Source organism: Hippoglossus hippoglossus, chromosome 15, assembly GCF_009819705.1.
Source record: "Hippoglossus hippoglossus isolate fHipHip1 chromosome 15, fHipHip1.pri, whole genome shotgun sequence".
In the NCBI taxonomy this organism is placed as follows: domain Eukaryota; kingdom Metazoa; phylum Chordata; class Actinopteri; order Pleuronectiformes; family Pleuronectidae; genus Hippoglossus; species Hippoglossus hippoglossus.
In genome coordinates, this window is record NC_047165.1 from 20,797,590 (window position 1) to 20,819,058 (window position 21,469).

A 21,469-nucleotide genomic window follows, 5' to 3' on the forward strand; every position below is an offset into this window, starting at 1 on the left:
CAAGAAGCTGTGAAACACTAATTCAACAATAAAGTTATCTTCCCTTTGGCAATTTGAAAGCAGCAGTAAAACCTTCTTAAGTCAAATATTGCACAATACCACGTTGTTTTAATTAAGTGAGACCCAGAGTGTCACCACATAGAGTATAGTCTATTTTCAGTTTAGATACCTAAAGGATGTAAATATTTGTCATAAATATGCCAATGAAGACAAACCACTTCCACGAATTTAACAATGAGTTGACACTTGCACGAGTACACGTATTATGAAGTTAAAGCTAGGGTGGGTAATCCTGGAAAATCTACCCACCCCCTCCCATCAGCCCTCTCGTCAAAGCCACGCCCTCAAAACACATGAACGCACACTGACAGACAACTGCTAAGCCGACTTGACTGAGTCGCTCGCCAACTTCTATCGTCTCAGCTTCAGAGGTGTAAGGTACGCCAGCCAATCCGGTTTATTACAGTTCTGTGATACACCGGCGTTCTTATTTTCCCCAAAAAGCTTTATTTAATGATGGCTATCGGGAGAAAGAGGATTTCAGCAAATAAGATAAAAAGTGATTCAAAAACAACTTACCAGCCCTACCTTTTACGATACATTAATAATAACTATTCAGTACTGCAAGCCTAAGTTGCAGTTTGGGAGCCACGATGCTGTTTTGCTAACTAAGGCTAATAATATTAAACCTCACATGCAGAGACAGTTTAAGTCAATGGAATGTTACCTGGACTGTATGTCCTACATGGAAAGCAACATGGAAGCGAGGGATGTGTCTGGACCCCCCACAAAAGCAAGAACAGCTTCACCAGTGGGGGTCCTCCACCTGTCAACTGGATAAAACACATAGAACAAAATCAAAAATTTAACAAATAACAGACGGTTCTCTGGGTGCAAGTTCAAAAGTCTAAACCAACTACGAGCACGCTAAAATATGAAAATAGGCTTTTTTTGAATACATTGATTAATACACTTTACTTATTTAGACTAAAGTTTAAGTCTATATTTGGATGGATTTGGGTAAAGGCAATTCAAATCATACTAGGAAGCATAAAAAACAAATGAAAAGATTCACACGTGCTGCAGTATTCTCTGAGCTCCACCCTGTAGTCTCACCTTTAGTATGCAGCTGCTGATTCAACATTTCTCCCCAATAGACCAACAACCCCCACACCCCTCACCCCTCCTGACCGCTCAGCCGTGCCCACAGTCTAAACTCCCCTCACTGGGCCCAGCAGCAGCGGCTCTGCAGACAGACACGGCCAAGCTGCCTGGAACTTCACAGTTAAGTATTTGTTCATTTGAAATGAAGTATAAATAGCATGTGGGTTATCGGTTTCAAGTTAGCTACCCAAGGCTTATGAATAATTGACGCTGACCCAGGAGGAGGGTGAGCTACCGCACAGGGCAGGAAACTTTCTGTCGGCTCAGAGGACACGAAAACCGACAAAAAAGAAAAAAGTTCATAGAAACTTACTGTACATTCATGTACTGTACATTCATATCCATGCTCTCCAAACAGGCCTCAAGTCCCTGCTCAACCTACTGGCACAGCCTGAATAGAAACCGAGAAACGGCTCTCCAGCAATAAGTTGTGGAATCTGGAGTTGGATGTGGGTCACTGACAAAAGAAGGAGGAGGAGGAGGAAAGTGCATATGATGAAGGTCTTGTCAGCTTATCAGCCGCCCAAACCCACCAGATTTCATCTCAGCGTAGCCCATTAAGCTCTGTCCTAGACGCCTCCTTGCCATGTGGCCTCCACTGTGCACACGGCTCTATCTCTGGTTTGCACATTGAGCTGCAACGAGCGGTTGATGTTGGCAGCTGCATCAAAAGCCAAGTCAAGGGTGAGAACCACCACGCTGCTATCAAGATACAAGTTTTTTGTCTGCTGTTCCTTGCCAAGAACCTCATTATGTATTTTAATGTCATTTGATAATCAGGGTTCACATGAAAATACAGGACTTTTTGGGGTAAGCTATATTTACTAATGCTCTTAAACTGCCTGTTTCTAAGTGTTGTCACACGTGAAGCACTCTCCATGCTTTAGTTTATGTTGTAGTGCGTGGGAAAGTGCTAAATGTTTCGGTTCAGTAGAACATTTCAAGAACATCACATGCTGCAGTTTTTGAAGGAATAGTTCAAAATGTATGTTTTTATAGTATAATTTAAGCAGGCCCGGATCTAAACTGCTCAGATTGGGGGGGCAATTAGAAATTTGGGGTGGGCCCCTTTTTACACAGTAGACTCAGTGTTCAGAATTATTCCAAGTTTTAAGGAACGCCTCACAATAGAAAATCCAACCAAGCCGCGGGATAATAATAATAATAATAATTATTATTATTATAACAACACTGATGATTGTTTTTAGTGACACAGATGTAATTAATTAAAAATATATTTTTAAAAAAGTTCAACAGTTGGGTTTGCTTTATTAAGCACAGGATAAAGTTGACCAATTGGGTGGGCAGAGTAGAAATTTGGGTTGGCATCGCCAACCCCTGCCCACTTCTAAATCCGGGGCTGCATTTAAGGAACATCAATATTCCCATGACCCCAAGAACAGCACAGATAAAGAGACATGGCCTAAAAGTTCAGTTCATGAGCAAGTGTCTAGGCTTAGCTCCATAGACTGTATATAAAGATTGACGATGGGAGTGCTGCCCAAAAGTGAAATTTAGGTCATAAATCCCAATTCCGCTACATTAGTGGATAGGACACGGACCAAACACACATCAAAAACATTTTCAAATATGGTTTCTATCATTTTAGGTAGTTCTTATCACATTAATGTATGGAAGAAGAGATGTATCCTCCATCTTTGTTTACAGTCTGCGTGGCTCAGACATGTTTGTAACAGCAGGACAGAGAGGACTTAAGTTTAGAAGTTTATAAAAATGCTCAATAAGAAGTTGCATTGTGTTACAGCAGCTGGAGGAACAGAGGCTAGCTCAAACTGGAAATCATAGAAAGCTAGCGCCTGCAACCAGTTAGTTTAGCTTTTCACAAAGTTCCTGTTTGGCATTTAATGAGGGGTTTATGTGCCATATGTTTTTTTGTGCAGGGCTTTATGAACTAAACAAGTAATGTATAATGTGTTAATGAATCAGAACAGAGAGTTAGTAAGAGTTTAGAGGTGCTGATAGGCATATTTTGTTTCCTTTGAATAGAGCCAGGCCTTCCATTTCCAGTGTTAAAGCTAAGCTTAGCTTACTGGCTGATGACTAATGCTTCATATAAGCTGAGTCTCAATTCAGGGTCTGCATCCTACAGAGGACGTGGTCTACCCGGTCCATGAAGACCGCCTCCTTTGTGGGTTGCGTAGACCATGAAGACTTAACCCAAATGATAGGTCTGTACTCCAGAGGATTTCCATACTAGGTGTCACCAGATCGTCCTGCCCTTATTGCTGATTCCTAGCAACAGAACTGAAGTTGGACACTCTTGAAAGTTTCAATGCCCAATGATTTTTATGTCTAGCGTTAGCTGTTGAGTTGAAGTCTGTTACTCAAGCATTGGACGTTCTGTTGCTTGCCGGGGCCATTTCCTCTTTGAAAAACGGTTCATCACCAAAGCACAATGAAACCCTGTACAGGTCGGCCTGGGAAGGATCCACCCATTGGAGCCTTTGTTTCTCATGGACGACAGGACACGTTTGTTAGCTGCATTTGAAGGAGACTTTGAAATAGGAAAAGTTGCTGCCCCTGAATTGAGACACAACTCTGGTTTAGCACAATCCAGTAATAGTGGCTGACAAGAGCGAATCTGCTGCAACGACCCAATGCATTTCTGTGTAGAGAAACAAGCTCCAATTTCAGAAACGATGCTAATTCCAAAAAACATGAATACACAAAACAAATACAACAATGGTAACATGCTGCAAAAAAAAAACAACATGTAATGTGAAGCCAAAATAAACACACAAAGAGCGATCACACAGTAAACAGCCTGCAGAATTATACAAAACCGCACCATTGCTGCGTGTTTGCCCTTGCCGACTACTGTATTATACAAATATGAGCATGGTACCAAATTATCTTCTTATCTAACCCTCATCAGAGAAGTCAAACAAGCATATTTACAAAAAAATGCTTAACTATTTCTTTAAGTTGCAACACTTCTGGTAATGGGGTGAGTATTATTTAGTATTTTTAGCTTTTACTATATAGCAGTGATACCTGTGAGGCCACTTTTACAGCTATTTCCTGAGATCAGTAGAGGGGAAAAACTTTCCACCTGTTAAACTCTGGCTCATCTGTGTCCTGACTCACTTGAGAACTAGTTAGGCTTTTTCATTGCCTTCACTTCTGCTCTGAGCCCACACATCTCCCCACACACACACACACAGTGCTAAGCCCAGAGCTCAGCACAGATACACACCACATGGCTCCCTGTGTGTTGCCTGCACACGGACTACAGTCACGGTGGCAAGAAGAGGAGGATGAGGAGGAAGAGCACAGAGAGGGGATAGGACAGAGAGGCGAGTAAAGAGACACTGCTGCTTCTTTTCCCAGCGCTGGAGTGCCGCCAAGCCTGTGGCGGCAGAGCGACCGTTGACCTCCAGTTAACCTTACGCGGATGCACATACACAGACAGGCACATGCTCACACAAGGCTTGCATCCATATTTCATAGCAGAAATATATCCGCCCGACAGTATTTTACACCCACTGCAGAGCTCACCTCCCAGCGGCTGAGGAGGGCCAGGCCGGGAGGTTGCTGCTCCTCTTCCAGCGGCCGAGCCAAGAGCAACACAGGGCCAATCACACGATCATCTGGTGCACAAGAGCTGAGGCAGCTACGAGGGCTTAAAGAGGATGATTCATCAGTTAATTCTTTATCTTCCTTTGCTTATTTATTGACCAATGACTTAGCTTCGACTGGATCTGGCACAGCTAGACCTTTTATTACAAAAGCCGAGCAGGTCGCAGTTTGTGGTAGCTTCTCCTTTGGAGCTTTTCTCCTCACGATTTCTTAGAAAGTTGACTCCCCACCTGTTCAACATCTGCTCGCAAAAAGACGTCCAGTTTCTGCTTCACATAATCTGATTAAAGACACCCCTCCACCCCCCCCCCGTCCAAACCACACTCACCCTCCTCCTTCGACACCCCCTTTTTCTTCGTCAATCCCTCCACCCCTCTGCGCCAGAGAACTTGGACAGTTGGTGAACGGCATCTGGACTGACCTCTTTTTTTTGTTCTCTGGCAGAGACACTGGAAAATTTCAGTGGGCATGTCCTGTTAATTCCTCCATCTCTCCCCCCTCCTTAGCTTTTTGCTCTTTCTCATTCTCCATGACGGTCACCCTTTCTGATATCAGTCTCTCTATGTATATACTGTAAGTGCATCCATATCAAGGGAATATTTTGTTTCTGAATATATCCTGCCCAGGCTACAGGGGTTTAGTTTCCTATCTACCCTCTTCTTTCATTCTGCTTCTCTGCTCTCATTTTTTTTCATCACTTTTCTCCCCTGTCCTTCTCCTCCACTGCAGTGTATCATTGCTGCTTGGCTGGCCTCTGCATAAACCCTGGGCCCGTACAGCAGCCATGCTTGCTCTCACCCTCGGCCTCCCCGTCGCTCAGCGAGCCTCTGGAAAGTTCTCCTTGTGCTGAGCGCTGGCATCGAGACCCGATCCATGTATGTGTTTAGGGAGTTCTGACAAATTCCTTCCTCCTCGCTCCCTCTCTTGCGTTGCAGACTTGACATGCGAGCATTATATTTAATCCCTCATTGCCCGTGCAGGCAGAGGCAGTGTGGTGGAGGAGCGACTGGGCTTGGAGCTGGAGCCATGGCCTCTGTGGTGGTGGGTGCACCATTATGGAGGCAGCAGGACAGGAAAGCGATGGGTTCAGATTGGCCTTGTGGTAACGCTCTGGGATATGTGGTGGAACTGTATTTTCTTACGGCAGGGTTTTGGCTGGGTCATTGGCACTAGAAATACCGAACACTTTGTAATTAATTGAATTATGATGAATCTACTACTCTCCACTGGGTATTAGAGTCTCCTGGAGAGGTTAGAAAAATAACTGGGGCTGAGTTAGCTTTTCTGTCAGCTAGACCCATCCCACATCATGGTAAAAATACATTGAAAAGTTACCCCACATAATGGTACACCACATATAGTGCTATAAATATGAATGTTGATTCACAATCAACAAAATTGAATAAATTCTATTTACTCGGCCACATGCCATGAGTGTTTGTTTAATTCCTTTTCGATCAGAATCCCACATCGCTGCCTTAGCAATGTGCAAAGCACTTTCCAAAAAAGAACCATCCTCAATCACGCCCATTTAAAACTACCCTGTGGACTGTTTGACCACTATTAATGCTATGGTGGTTTCACACTGTTCCACAGATCAGGTGACCCTGACGTGACGAGAAACAAGAACAAATTACAAGACCTTAACTATGCAGCACTTTTTCAAAATTGCTGTTACAAATTGAGTTAGTGCGTTTTGAAATGAAAACATTACTATGGATGTTTCCATTGAGAGTAGATGTTTGCTGACTAAATGAATAACTACTGTTCTCTGAGCCAGCGGGATCTCATTGCTTACCTGCAAGTGTCCGTGCTGTCACTATAGACACTGTATGTGTCGGCAGACCACTGCTTGTTTTTTCTCTAAGTATTTCTCACATGCTTTCTTCATAATTGGCTTCCTCGTCCTCTCTTTCACGCCGGTAGAATAAGACACACCCACTGATGTTGACAGTTTGCACTTGAAAACTTTAGATCTTTGTTTCCAACTGGGCACCAAATTGTAGGTCCATGAACTGGAACAGAACCCATTTCACAATGGTGAAAAGGGGGGGGATATTTTCTGTGACTAAACTTAAAATCATAGTGCATAATTGCATTTTAGTTCTTGATTTATCTCACATCACATTTATAACACATCATTTTGTTGATTATACTAAAATGTGTTTCAGTCAGTTAAAAAACCCAAAGATTGTAAAATGATGTTGGTGTAACACAAGAATCAGACATTTTAGAAACCAGAATTAAAAAATACTTTCTGATGAATATGTAACACATTTCTTGATGTGAAGAAGTGCTGTCAAAAACCTGTGTGACCCAGACTTATTGAACAGCCTGAGAGCAGTGCGGAGATATTCCCCTCTAGAGTTTCTGAGCCTTGCCCTTCCAACCAACCAGAGAAGGTCAAACTCGCAAACTTGCTAAGTCACTGGCAAGCAGATATTTCTGCAATTGAAGAGAGCTGTGAGAGTAAATAGAAAGGCCATACAATTAACACATTGAGCGTAGGGACACTAAAATGCTCTGTAGGGCAGCTATAGAGTCATGTTAGTCATCTTTTATGAATATGAAAATGTTGATTAGAGCAGCTTTAAATCTTACAAAATAAACATTAATTAAGACCTTGCTTCTTCTGACTGCTGAAAATACAATAAAATGTTTTTTACCTCCACCAAGGAGGTTTCCACTCCTATCTGTCTGTCTGTCTGTTTGTGTCTGTTGTTTTTTTTAATGTAAGTAAGGTTGCGCAAAAAACAGACAGATTTCCATGAAACCTGGTGGAAGATGTGGTATGGGTCAGGAAAGAATCAATTTGGTGCAGATCCAAATAAAAATCTGAATGCATTGGATTTAAGTGTGGTTTCCAAAGGGGACTGTTGGGCCTCGGCGGAGCTATGTGCTCTCTGAGTGCCAATTCTAGTTTAATAACTGTAACCGCACCGAAAAAATGCAGAAAGATTGTGTTCAGCCATGACAACACACAGCACCAGCAGCCCTTCACTGCTCTGATGTCTTCAAGGGTTGGAGAAAAGAGTTTGAACAAGAGAGAGAAAAAAAGACAGAGAGAAGGAGGGGAGATGAGGAGGACAGTGAGAAACAAGGCTCTTCTGCGGTTTCCTCTCTGAGCCGGCTTTCCCAGAAGAGTGAATCAGCTCAGGGCGACCGCAGAGCTTTTCATCAAGTCCCGACGATCTCTTCTAGAATGGGTCCAGAGGGGGGGGGGGCGGCGTCACACCGGCCCCTCTCTCTGTTTTCCAGTGAATCACACAGCTGTTGTCACACCACTGGGCACCGGCTGTACGACCACGACCCACCCAGGCTGTAGAAGGATCAATTGTTGCCAGTGTGATGACATGTTGTCTGTGGCAGGATGACTCACAGCTCCCTGTACGCTGTTTACATGATGCTGACACGTCCGATTCTGCAACAATGACACATGTTTCTCTGCTCCTGGGAAATGAACTTGATATATGAGCTTCTCGGCTGTGGAATATTTACATGTGGGCTGTGGATGTTGTTGATGCTGATCCTGTGTCTAACTACACTTGTGGAAGAGGCCTACTTCACATGTCTGTTTGAACTTTGACTCCATTATCTACACTACCTTCTTCTTATCAGTTTTGTAACCAGTGATCTTCCCAGATGTTCTGTACCTCTGCATCGGACAGAACTTTTATCAATCATTGCATTATTTTGTTTCAGTTCAGCACTTTATTTTTCTTCTAATCTTTGGTCCTGGAGAAAAATGTTTTTGGAGCTCTCTGCTCAGCCTTAACATCCTGAATGTGAGCTGCACAAACCAACACAGGCCATTCAGCAGCTTCACTGGAGCTGCTGCATGTTGGGTAACTTGCTCAGCGGCATCTGCAGTTCTGAACCTGCAACCTCTTCCAACTTCTCCACCTGCCCCAGCAATTCCAAAGTATTCTTACTCAAGCATTGAAGAAGTTTTGCAAATTAAAGCTCTGGTTTGTAATCTAAGAAAAGATAGAAAAATAGGCTACACTTTGAAAAAATGCAACCGACACATCCAAGCCTGTCTTCAGTGATGTGTCTCTCCGGCTTGTGAAGACTCCGGTCGTGTGCAGTGAGAGCACAGGGCAGGAAGGACTGGTAGTGACAGACAGGTACGCCAACCAATCATTTCATTCGGTCCGAAGGTTACTTCCTGACGGCCTTTTCCATCGTAAACACTGACTTGTCAGAACCAGTAGATCTCATGAGGACCAAAGCTCAGTCCTAACGAGGCAAAACATCATTTGTGAGCTCCTGGTTCAGGTTAGAGGTGTGAATTGTGGTTAGGTTAAGGTTTGGGTGAGGCATGAATTGGTCATGGTCAAGGTAAACGACATGGTTTTGGTTTGGCAGAACATAATAATGAAAGTCAACGCCTAATAAGGATAGCTGATTAAACCTGTTTGTGTGTGTGTGTGTGTGTGTCTCCAAAACCTTATATGCACACACACACACACACACACACACACACACCCCAGTATATTTTGAGTCAGTATCATGTATACTGTGCTGCTGAGTCCTCAGCAGAGGAACAAATGTGTATTAATCGGCAGCTGAAAATAATCCCAGACAGACTCGCTCCTCGCGCCTGTTTGAGTAATGCTTGCTAAATGAAACCGTCTCTAGCTGTTTAAGAAAACTGTTTCTTATTTTGTAAAGTTCAAACTGTTTATTTGTGATGTTTTGTTATTAAAGTTTTGGCGTGATAGAGCCATAAACAGGCTGGGTGAGTTGGAAAGTACTGAGACATGAACTCAGATATTGTTGGGCATTAGTTTGTCTTTTCATAGGATTTGTTGATAGTAATAAATATGAAGAGTATTGCCAGATGTATCCTTTAAACCCTCAATATATTAAAATACTCTTCAATTTAGCCAAACAGACTAATGCTGGGACAAACAATACAATTATTACCCAAACTGGTGATTGTAAACATCCATAAAAGTTTTAATGGGTCAACTTTGACCTTGTGTACTCAAAATAATGGTGCATACTTACAGTTAGTCACAGTCGAGAGCAGTGAAGGATCATTACAGGAGTTGTTGTCTACCCCCAGAAGGAAATGGTTTAGGTAAACAGGATAAACTGTTGGCAATGGATGACCAAAACAATAAGAAACAAGACCCATGTTCCAAAAGGAAATCAATTTTAACAATAAAAATAAAAACTTCTTTTAATTGCATTGAGAATTTTGTGAAGGGCTGTTTCTTTGTCTGTTCAGCTGCATCAGCACTTATGCTACTTAGCACCCATTTGCTATTTAGTCAAACAAATCAAAAAATTATTGCTTGTTTTTAAGATTTGAAATGGACTGGCACCACTTTTTTAAACTGAACTGCATCTTTATTCACCATCCTGAGCACTGAGGGTGACCAACCTGATGCTTCTAGATGACCTGAGATCCAGGCTCAGTAATAGAGGTGCCCGGGCCTTTGCAGTAGCTGCATCTAATCTCTGGAGCAGTTATATCAGAACCACTCAGACCCTGGAAACATTTAAATCATTGCTAAAGACCCACTTCTTCTCACAGGCATTCATTTCTTATTAAGTTTGACAATTACATTTCATTTGTTATTGTGCAATATTTTAACTCTAAATTATTTATGATGAACATTTTATTGCTGTTGAATTTTCAATGTATTCTCTTGTTTTTTAAATATATTTTGATATTCTTTTATTTTCAGTATAAGACTGATCGGCACTGAGGACATATCTAACAAAGGACCTGCCTAATGTAAACATATTCCAAAGTGCTGTAGATTAAACTGATTGCAGGACATTGGCTATGTGGTTTTCATTTGGATGAGCTGAGCGGCTCATAGAATATTTCAGAGGTGGCCTTTCAAACGAACATGGACACTCTCCATTCACTTCACTGTATTCACTGCGTTGTGGGATGTGTTCAGTCCCGGAGGATCTGGTGGATCAATGCACAGGTCAGTGAGTGAACTTCCCTCCGCAGCTGCAGCCGAGCTGTTAAACATGCTGCTTCAATGCACGCAGCCATTCTGCTCCCTGTTGAATGTATATTTGTGGAATGATCTGTATAGTCTACTGTCCACATTTTGTCTTAGCACTACTGTGCCTTTGCACTGCTTGTGAGGTCCTGGGTCAGTGTCTTCTTTGTTAAGTCTCTGTACCAGTGTTGACAGATTTCTGTACATTTATTAGTGTTGTTCTGAATGTAGAACGGAAACAATTTCAAAAAAGGATCTAAGTTACAGAGTTGAAAAAAGTTACAGAGGATTATGTGTAATTTATTTTTTGAAAGACACAACATTTGTCGGATCACTGTAAATTCTGTGTTCAAATAAAACAAAACAGTGCTGTTAGCTGATTTACAACAGGAACATATGAAATAATTTAACCCTCTTCTTGACTTTGCTTGTTTTGACAAGTGTCATCCTCAATGAAATGCAGCGGCGAACCACAGATCAAGTGGCCTTTGGTTTATTTCTGCGGCGGCTGTTGGACAAAGACGAGGACAGTTCACTGGAGACGCCGGGCGCTTTGGGTGTGTGAGGAATAATGGCGCGATGCTGAAAGCCAAGCACAGAGGCACCGAGTGTTTGGGTCTGCTTGTGTTCGTGAGTACGGCGAGCCCTGCAACAGGAAATGACAGAACTCGGCACAGCGGCTAAAAATAATGCCCGTTGTTAAGGGAGAACAGAGCCCGGGAGGCAGCGGAGTACAGCAAATATTATTTCAATTAAACCGCAGGCCCAAAACCACGGCCTTGTTTTCAGAGAAAAACCCAGGTGGCTGCCAGGGGAGAAAATATAGTGAGGAGAGGGAGAGGTGAGGAGTTGAAGCTCGTACAAATGGGAGTTAAATGTTGGGTGTTGGTGGTGTCGGGTGGGTGGGTGAGTGGATTCTGATTAAAATTTTTATGTTGTGCCACTCTGCTCTGACTCAGAGACACCAGCGTGCTTTTTTTCCCTGTCTTTTCGCAACGGCTTGCACCGCCTCCCACCCTGAATTCACTATTGTTGAGCAGGAGGGGGCGTGGAGGCTATAACACTGGCTTCAAACTGACACTAACGCCACTTCACCTCCCCCCTTTTTCTAACCCCACAGGCACACGCACGCACATGCACACACACTGGCAAGCTCAACACACCCTAGCACTCAGCGGTGCCGAGCTAAGAATGGAGCACTCCTTCGGCTCACGCAATGTGGTGTGCTGAAATTTCCTGCAATAAAAAACGTGATTGGGAAGATACCCATTAAAATGTGTGAGGAAGGAGGAACGAGCCGGGGAGCCTGGCAGCCAGTGAAGAAAGAGAGAGCAGGGAAAAGAAGGAGGAGGTTGATGGATGAAGGGGTGAGGAGTGGGGGAGGTAGAACAAACTTACAGGGAAGAGAAGGATCAGGGACCGGGAGGTGGAGGGCTATTCTCTGTGCTGACCACTGGCTACCCTGTCACCCCTCTGTTCGAAAAAAAAGCCCATTTGGCTTCTTTTGCATTCCCTCGCACTCTTCTCGTTCACTCTGTCTCTCACTCTTTCCTTTTTTTTTTTTCAAATGCTGTTTTCATTTAGCACATGGCAGCGCTCCCTCAAACTCTTGAGTTTCCCAAACCGAGAGCTATTTCCTGATTCACTCCCTCTCTCATATAATTATTCTGCTGGACCGTGTTTCTCGGTTCTTTTTTCAGGCTCCTCGTTTCCAGCACTGCCTGTCCTGTACTCGGGGGGTGACATCACAGGCTCAGTGGGGCAAAGGCGGCCGGGCTGCTCCGCAGGTCAGAGGTCAGGGCTGCTCCCCGCCCGTCCACACATGCGCATCCAAACTATTTGCACGAACGCTGTCTTAGACCTGATGTAATTTTATGAAACTTTTGCATTTTTTCATGCGTGAGTCACATGTTGGCAGATAAAGTAATTAAAGGTGAAGAACTTGATTTTTTTAAAGAAAGAATCTTTCGGAGGAAAAATACCAAATGCAAAGTTTCATTGGACACGTGCGTGTCTGTATTTGCGGGTATGGGAGTATCGCAGCAGAGCAGAGCCGGGGTTATTGCAAGACATTTTCAGAGCTTGAGCAGGTCACATGGTTAATGTGTTAAGGGCCCTTGTTAAACCCTGCAGTCGTCTCCCCCTTCATATAAATGGCCGCATTGTTCCTGTTCACACACACACTTGTGCACACACTGAGGCTTTTTATGCCATAACTATTCTGAATCACCCGTAATGTGCTCTCAAATCTGCTGTTAAAGTCCAAACTTAGCCACATCAGCAGTGCATTCTAGCCGTGTGCATTTAAGCCGTATGCTTTCTAGCCCCTCTCCCTGCCTTTTGTGCTGGTGGCGTTCGCAGCGTTAGGTTTCAATGACACCCGCTCCTCTCCCTCCCTCCCTCCCAGCTGTGTGCTTCTGTCCTCGTTCCAGCTGTTTGGGCGTGGCTGCCGCTGCTGGCACCACGAGGAACCTGCTGGAGAGGAGGCTGCAGACACACGCTGGATAGTTATGTCTGTATTATTGTATGCATGTTAACATAACGGTCTGGTCAGGGAGGTCATCATATCAAGAGCATAACTTTGGATTGAGCAATGGGGGGATGGTTTCATTTCCTGTTTTAACCAAAGTTTTAGCCTGGTCTCACAGATTGAAATGCAGTTGTTCAGCACCTGAAGGTACTGTATATGCAATGCAATTCTGCAGAATCACAAACTGCATCCTCCAAAGTGAACACACAGTAGAACAAAGTTATTCTTTCTCCATGCTGCTGAATAACTTGAATGGAGAAAACAAATCACTTTTATTACGTTTTATAACAGTTATGTATCTTTATTGGCAGGTTGTCCAGGCCGATTTGTACAGCCCCCTCGAAACTTACACCCTAGTTTTAGATTCTAATCCACTGTAGAGAAGTGTAGGGGGATGACACAGCAATTGAAGTACCAAGAAACTTAAATATAATGTATCTGATAATAACTGACAATTTAATAAGGATAATGTCAGCAGCTAGTTTAGAGAAGAATGAAGTGGCTAAAGGGTGTTTTTTTTAAGTAGTTATTTTTATTTTAAGAGCTGCTGGAGTGAGACAAGAGGAGAGTTAGTACCGAATTTCCATTCATGAGGTGTCCATAAACATGATTCAAAATCAATGATCATTTTGCTGCAGATGTGTTAATGGGCAGTTGTTTGCTAACATATTAGTATTAAGCCTTTTTTTTTAAACAAAGAAACTGAGCATTATTGTTTACTGGAGGCTTTGCCGAAATAATATATACAATATATACAGTACAATAAGAATGACTAGACTAAAGGCCTTTGCAAATCAACGGCGACGAGAATAAACACTAAATACAAAATAATTTGAAGGCGACTCTACACAAAATAAAATTGCGCCTCTTGAAAAGAAATAAGGAATTGACATCCAGCAATGATGATCAGGTGCCCCTTTTACTTTAAGAAAAAAAAGACAAAATACCTTGGGACACACAATATTGATGAAGTAAGGAGTTGTGCCGCCTGTTGCTTGATCCTAGCTTCAAGTAGCCGACATCATATCCTTTTCAAAACTAAACTGTGTAACTGTGAACAATGGCTCAAGACAAAATGTGACATTGATAACAACCCAGGATCTGCTTGGTTAGATGTGCACATGTAGAAAGTGAAACCTTGGAAAAATCGACATTGGTCTGAAAAAGTAAAAGCCACAATACCGCTCACCAAAATTCAGTTGTTAATGTGAACGCTTGCATTGACTCAATACAGGTCCGAAAAATATATTCTGACGTTGCCAAGTTTTAATGCTAAACTGTTCTCAGTTCTACAGACATTTTGGTTTTCTTCCAAAAAGGGGGGACGTTTGAATGGTGATATTTATTCATGTGAATTTCAAACATATGTGGCTGCAGAGTAACGTAGGCACAGCAGATTTTATTTAGGACCCATCATACATGTATTAATGACATCAATACTTCACATCAGATTCAATCATTTGAATGGAACTGTACCGCTGCTTTCCTGTTGAACTCAACTTCAGTGAACACTGTTCATGCAAATTCATACTATTGACTGCTTTAAGACTTCTTTCGTAATGGGTGGTCAAACTGTGGAGTCCAAAATGCCAGAAGCTATCCAGCTCGTTCAGTTTTATATGACTCTCCTCTGCCAGAGTGAAAGTTACAATGCTAAAGAATAGTCCCATTGTTTGCAGTCAGCAGAGATACAAGGTCATATAAATGGCATTAATACATTGGATTAACATCTGTATTTTATTTTATTTTTAGGTTCACCTCTATGGCTCTCAGCTTGGGATCGGCCATTTCCCTCACACACATCCACTCCTAACTTCCACAGCCACTACTTTTTTGCATCCTGCTTACCCGCAACTGGACCCTGTTTGTTTTGGATGGTGTTATGATGTCAATAATATATACACGTGCCAAATGAATGGAAAAACTAGCACAAAGTGTCTTAGGTCCTGGGCCACCATGTGCCACCAGAACAGCGTCAATGTGCCTTGGCATTAATCCTGCAAGTCTCCAGACTCTAGTGGAGGGATGGACGCCATTATGTCACAACATTTCCCATCATCTTGTGTTTAGATGGTGGTGGTGGAGAGAGCGGTCTGATACGTCACTCCAAAACTGGTTTGAGCCAACTGTGACAGCAACAACACATGATTCACATCATTTTCATAGACATCAAACCATTCAGTGACCCCTCGGGTTCAAGTTTTCCTTTAATTTGTCACTCATCTGTGGCTGCAGAGCTATGGCTCCCAGCACTATGATGACAGTATAGGAGACTATGCATCGTTGGAATCAGTTATATCTCCCTGTGACTTGGAAGTACTTCAGTCAGAATCTGCAAACCATGAATGTATTTGATGAAACCGGAAACAGACTGAGACAGCATAAAGGGTACCTCTGTCTTGTTGCATCACACATTAGAGTTGTTGATATATTGATGTTTGCAGTGTATATCATATGCAGCCTTTAAAAACCTTTCAACTATGCTCCTCATGTTTTATCCTCTTGCAGTGCTAAGAATAGCCTGCAGACTAGACCACAATATGCGGCGTATTAGCAGCAGATATCCCATGTAAGTTTAGAGGTCACGCAGTGTGCATGCAAGAGCTGTCGGTTATGAGAGAGCACATGAGTTTGCAAGGTAAAATATAGACTACATGTGTGTTAAGTTAGGAAGCATGTCTACGTGTGTGAGTGTGTGTGTGGCCTTACAGTATATGATAGGCTTGTGATGAACAGCCATCTGCCCAGCAAGGTTAGTGTAGTGTGCCAGGGGGTCAGAGCAGGCTTAGCACCAATGACCATGATAAAACATAGTGTAATACAGTCATGCAGGGGAGGCAGCAGGCGGCACTTTTGAGACCAGCTGCCGTCACCATGGATACAACCACCAAGATGCTGGCACACCCTGTCTTTGAAAAGTTGTTGCACAAGAAGAAGAAGCACTTCACAATCAAATAGATGCTCATAAACAAAGTTGCACAATCAACAATAACAATGATGATTGTGGAGGGATGTTATTTAAGACATGGTGTGTCTAAAATGTATCTGGTAAGGAACGGCCCTTGTGGCAGGCCAAAGATATTTTTGATAAACCAGTTCGGCTGCTACTTTTGTGGACTATGTCTAAAAGATAATTTGCTAAACCATCCCATCATAACTCAGCAGCCATCACAATGCACAGCAGGCCTGTCAACTTGTAGATGTCTGCTTGTGTTTGTGTGGTGAGCATGATGGGACTGTGCAGAAATATTACTTCTATAAAAAGTTTGGGAGGTGGTGTCTCTTTTTTAGCCTTTCTAAAACTAAAATAACAAGGGCAACAGAAATTAATCCACAGCATTTTTACTGTATCTGATAGTGTGAGCCACAGACTTTAGCCTTTGTGGCTAACTAGCTAACAAGCTAAAGTATCTAGGTTCTGTAGAAAGTTTACGTTACGTTCACATTTAAAATCAATCTAAAAGTAAATTGTGTCTGTTTCTATATTAAAAGTGGATTTCCCTATTTGAAAATTAAGCATAAATCTTAGTGTCTTGTTGTGTGTGCAGCTAACACATCAATGTTCATGAATGAACTGACATCTGAATGTAAAATGTATCATTCTTACGACAACTAACATGCAATACGACTGCAATAAACAAACAATGCTGTAAACTGCTTATTTCTACCAGGGTCCAGTCTCTGAGCCCATCGTCTGTCAATGAATAAGCTTCTGGGGGAAACAGAGATTATTTTGGGGCTGGCGGTAAAGACATGGACTATCCGGGCTAAGACTACTACATCCGTTCGCCGTTTACAGGCTTACAAGTCACATAAGTCGAACATTTCTCTGCACAAAACACAAACAGTGATACTATTTGTAGGTGTTAGGTCCTAACAACATTTTGGCCAATCTCCATAAACAGCTATCTGCATGTATTCAATGTATTTTGGTTAATGGGTTCAGCCAATTTTGCTCTCCACACAGACTGTTTACCTGTGGGCAACCATAGCCTACACAAACTGGATTGTTCAATATAGAAATTGAAACTAAAGCTATTCCGACCTCAAAAGCTTGTCTGTCACCGAATGATTCTATATTTTCACATGCAGAGTCTCTTTATAGATATTTCCTGTGTCTGAAATTAATGACTTATTTCCTAATAAATTATAAAGAATTTTGACAAGTAAGGATCAAGCACGACAGGTGTAGCAACTACAGCTTAGTAGTAGGAGTTACAACTAAGTAATGATATCCTGCCAGTCAGTTGCTGCTTTAATTTGTCTGTGGATCATTTGATATAAGCAGGTTTAGCAGTGGTAAACTGCACTACAGCTTTGCCGTAGCTTACAGTTGAGTGAGTTGCTGCACCCAGTATTGCAGTTTAAGGTGCAGAGTCGAGTCGGAGAGGTAGCATGCGATGTGTTGCAAATAAACCAAGGTGAGGAGGGAGATGTAGAAAGACGATAATCATACCATGCAACTCTGTGCCTCCTCCGGGTTATTTCCTTCCCTTGTGGCAGTGGACGATGGCAGGGGTGGGGTGGCAGGTTTGCGGGCAGAGTATCTTGCACGAGTTCGGGGTGTGCCTTTGAGGACCACAGGAGGCCCGTGGAGCCAATAAAAGGCTGTCGGTGGGGGGAAAGAGGACACCACCAAGGGAGTCTGGAGCAGGAGCAGGCATCCAGACAACAGCTCTGCAAATCCACCGGCCCTCCCTGCCAAACAGCTGAACCTCGAAAACCTCACGCAGGGCAAGCTGCCACACGCCACCATTATCTCAATCACTCTACAATAAAGCTGACATTTTCGTGGAAGTGCGACAGAAACAGCGAAATATATACATATATGTGTGTGTAGAATGACATTTACAGCTACAGCCATAAAAGTGCTTTGTGTTTGACTCAAAGCTGCATTGTGTTACCCGCTGAAAAGGACATCTTTACAGCGAGGACAACCTGTTCAGTTCAAACCTGGCATTCTTGGCTTTGTATCTGTGTCTGGGAAAGATGAGATTCCCAAGGCGCGGGGTAATATGACTGCCTAGATGAGTAAAATGTCATTGGAGAACACAGAGCGCTGCTGCAGGCACATGGCACAAGGAGGGTGGTGTTGCATACCGCACCATCTGCTGAGTCATTGTGGGTGCAGTGGTGCCCACTTCAGCCAGCACACTGGCCCAGTGGTCAGAGAGACAAAGCTAGAACCAGAATGATTTGGGTTGTAATAGTAATGAGATGAAGAGGCATACTTGCTTCAATGAGCACATGTGTTGTCCAAGTGTAACAAACTGTAAATTAGTGTGAATAAAATGGAAAGTTAAGACAATTTAAGCCGAGAAGCTTTCAAAGCCTTAAGTACTAAAAAGCCCACGCCAATGAGACTGTAATGATCAGAAAACACTAGTGAAGGACATCGAGAGTGGTGCCAAACAGAGAGGCCATGTTGTTACTCTATATACTTTAATCAATACGCGGTTTTCTCAACCTCATGGCACGTAGGATACATTTGTGTCACATGGCCTGAAAAGCAGCGATGAGGATTCAAACATCACACCACTTGACTGTAGCCCATGTGATGTATTACACAATGACTGAATAGAACAGTGGACGACGTGTCTCCTCTTCCAACCACTGTACAAAAATGAAGCCAAAACATCCAGGACACAGGCGCTTGACGTAATTGGAGCCAGAGCCTGCACAATAGTGATCGTGGAGTGCAGCTAAGGAAACACCCACCCCACCTATCGCAAGTCAGTCTTAGGTGTTAGGTGTTAGGTGCCCTATCTCGCCATGTCAAAGCAGTGTTTCCCATTAATTACAGACTGTAGCAGCATGCCATATTCTAATTTGTCCTGCCACCATTTCATGATGAACCAAAAAAATTGTTAAACTTCTGATAATTACAGGAGATCTCTAATTTGGTGTTTTGTTCCATTGCTGCATTGTATAGCTGTGTGCAGCACTATTCCTGCATGTTCCCGCACCTGTGCTTTCGTCCATAAAGTTATTACCTTCCATGCAGATAGTCAGACCTCATAGTATCAGCTGCAGTTGTGCACGTACCGGCAAATGGCATTCAATGCAGTTCTAGCTCATCCATGTGCACCCTTGCTACCACCATAGATTAAATTAATTCGGGGAGAAATGCTGCAAAGAAAGTGAAATAAACTTCCTGGATCCACGCATTTTGTGGGGGTTCTTTCCTGACCCACACCACATTCCTCCACCAAATTCCATGGCAATCTGTCCAGTAGTTTTTGTGTAGTCCTGCTAACTAACAGACAGACGAACAAAGTGAAAACATAACCTCCTCTGTGGAGGAAATTAAAACCAAACTTATCAGAAAAATGAACGCGTGATCACATGCATCAGTGTGATAAGAAGGATCTAAAATGACAGGAAACTTTTTGGTTTATTTGATGAACACTTTGACTGTTTCATTTGGTTCATGTCCAAACCACTAACACGGAGGGGCAGGGCTTACACCCCCAGTCACCACGTGGTTGACAATGTGAGCTGTATTTGGAAGTCAGCTGGTTTACATGGTAACTTGCATTGGATGTGACTTTGAGCTTCAACATTAACATGAGCCTTATTTTGAGCTGAGTGTGGTTTTAACATGTGGTTTCTGTTACTGTATCTGCTCGTGTTTATTGCTGTTAGGACTTATGAATGATTGTGTTTGGTTTCTTTTGTTACCCTTTGTTTTGGCTGTTCTCATTATGGAGTCTCCTTTCTTGTCTTCTGTTATTACTGCTTCTGTTTTCACTTTTTTCATGTCGTGTTGCTGTCTTTGCTCTTGTTGTGACAGATATTGGTCGTACTGCTATTGTTGTTCTTGTTTTGAGTTGTTGCTGCTCTTATGGTTATTGTCTTGAGGGGACTGGGAGTATTTACTGACTTGAATTAGAACAAAATAAAAAGTTCAGAAGTGATAAACACAAAAATCTTTAACAATCACATGGCAGCACCTTACCTCAGACCAACACTCACCAAACTGTAGTGAAGAGTTTCATGAATTTGTTGCAGATAAAATACATCCCTCGTTACCCGACTGCACTGTTTCCCTCGCTCTCCTCACACAGCTGGACCAGCAGACTGCAGGATGGATGGGAGGGGGGTAGTTGAGGGTGATGAGGGGGGAGTTAAGTTACATTCCTTCCATCGGGGCTGTGTGTCTGCCAACCAGGTCACTCCCAGTTCAGTCCCGGGAAATTGGGAGGGAAGAATTTCCTCTATGTGTCCATACTGGACATGGCCGCAAACATACAGAGGCCTGTGTGCACCCAGGGCACGTGTGTGTGTGCGTGTGTGCGTGTGTGTGTGTGTGTGTGTGTGTGTGTGTGTGTGTGTGTGTGTGTGTGTGTGTGTGTGTGTGTGTGTGTGTGTGTGTGTGTGTGTGTGTGTGTGTGATGTTTGAAACTGAGCACCCAGTGTAGTATGACTTGCATGTTATTTTCTAAGAAGTATATTGTAGGAGAGGTGGGTTGTATCAAATTGTGTCGGCCCGTCTGTACTCTGCAACTGATGTGTGTGTCTGTGTTCGTGTGTGTGTGTGTGTGTGTGTGTGTGTGTGTGTGTGTGTGTGTGTGTGTGTGTGTGTGTGTGTGTGTGTGTGTGTGTGTGTGTATACCGCTCTGCCATGTTAGTTTCCTTTAATTATTTGGCTCTAATCGGTGGATATACTGTTTGCATGATTCTTTCGTAGGTGGTACAAGAGGTTGATGGTGTATTGAGTGTGTTGTTGGGATCATTCAGTGGCATAATTTGCCACTGAACATGTCTTAACATTGATGCACAATGTTGCAGTAAGAACAAATCAAAATAAAATCATTTTTCCATCCTCACACAATATACAGTATATTGTCATGTCGCACAGGCCTCCTCCTGCAGCCCCTGTTCTCCACTTACTCACTTCACATAACAACATACAACTGATCAATGATTCCAGACGATTCCAGGTCATCTGGCCTCGCTGCAGATGGAGAGATGAACTTACAGTGAAAGGGAAATTGGCAAATCATTATTATTCTTTGTTTGCTGTTGATGTGTACGGCATTACACACATGTCATGTAGTTTGCACAGATTTTCTATCTCTTTTCCAAGAGAGTCCTAACCGGAGCCATCTACAATCAGCACTTAAATACAACTCAAGGAGTTAACAGATAAAAGCAACATAACAAGGTTTTGATTACAACCTTTCCAAGAATAATGAAAAAC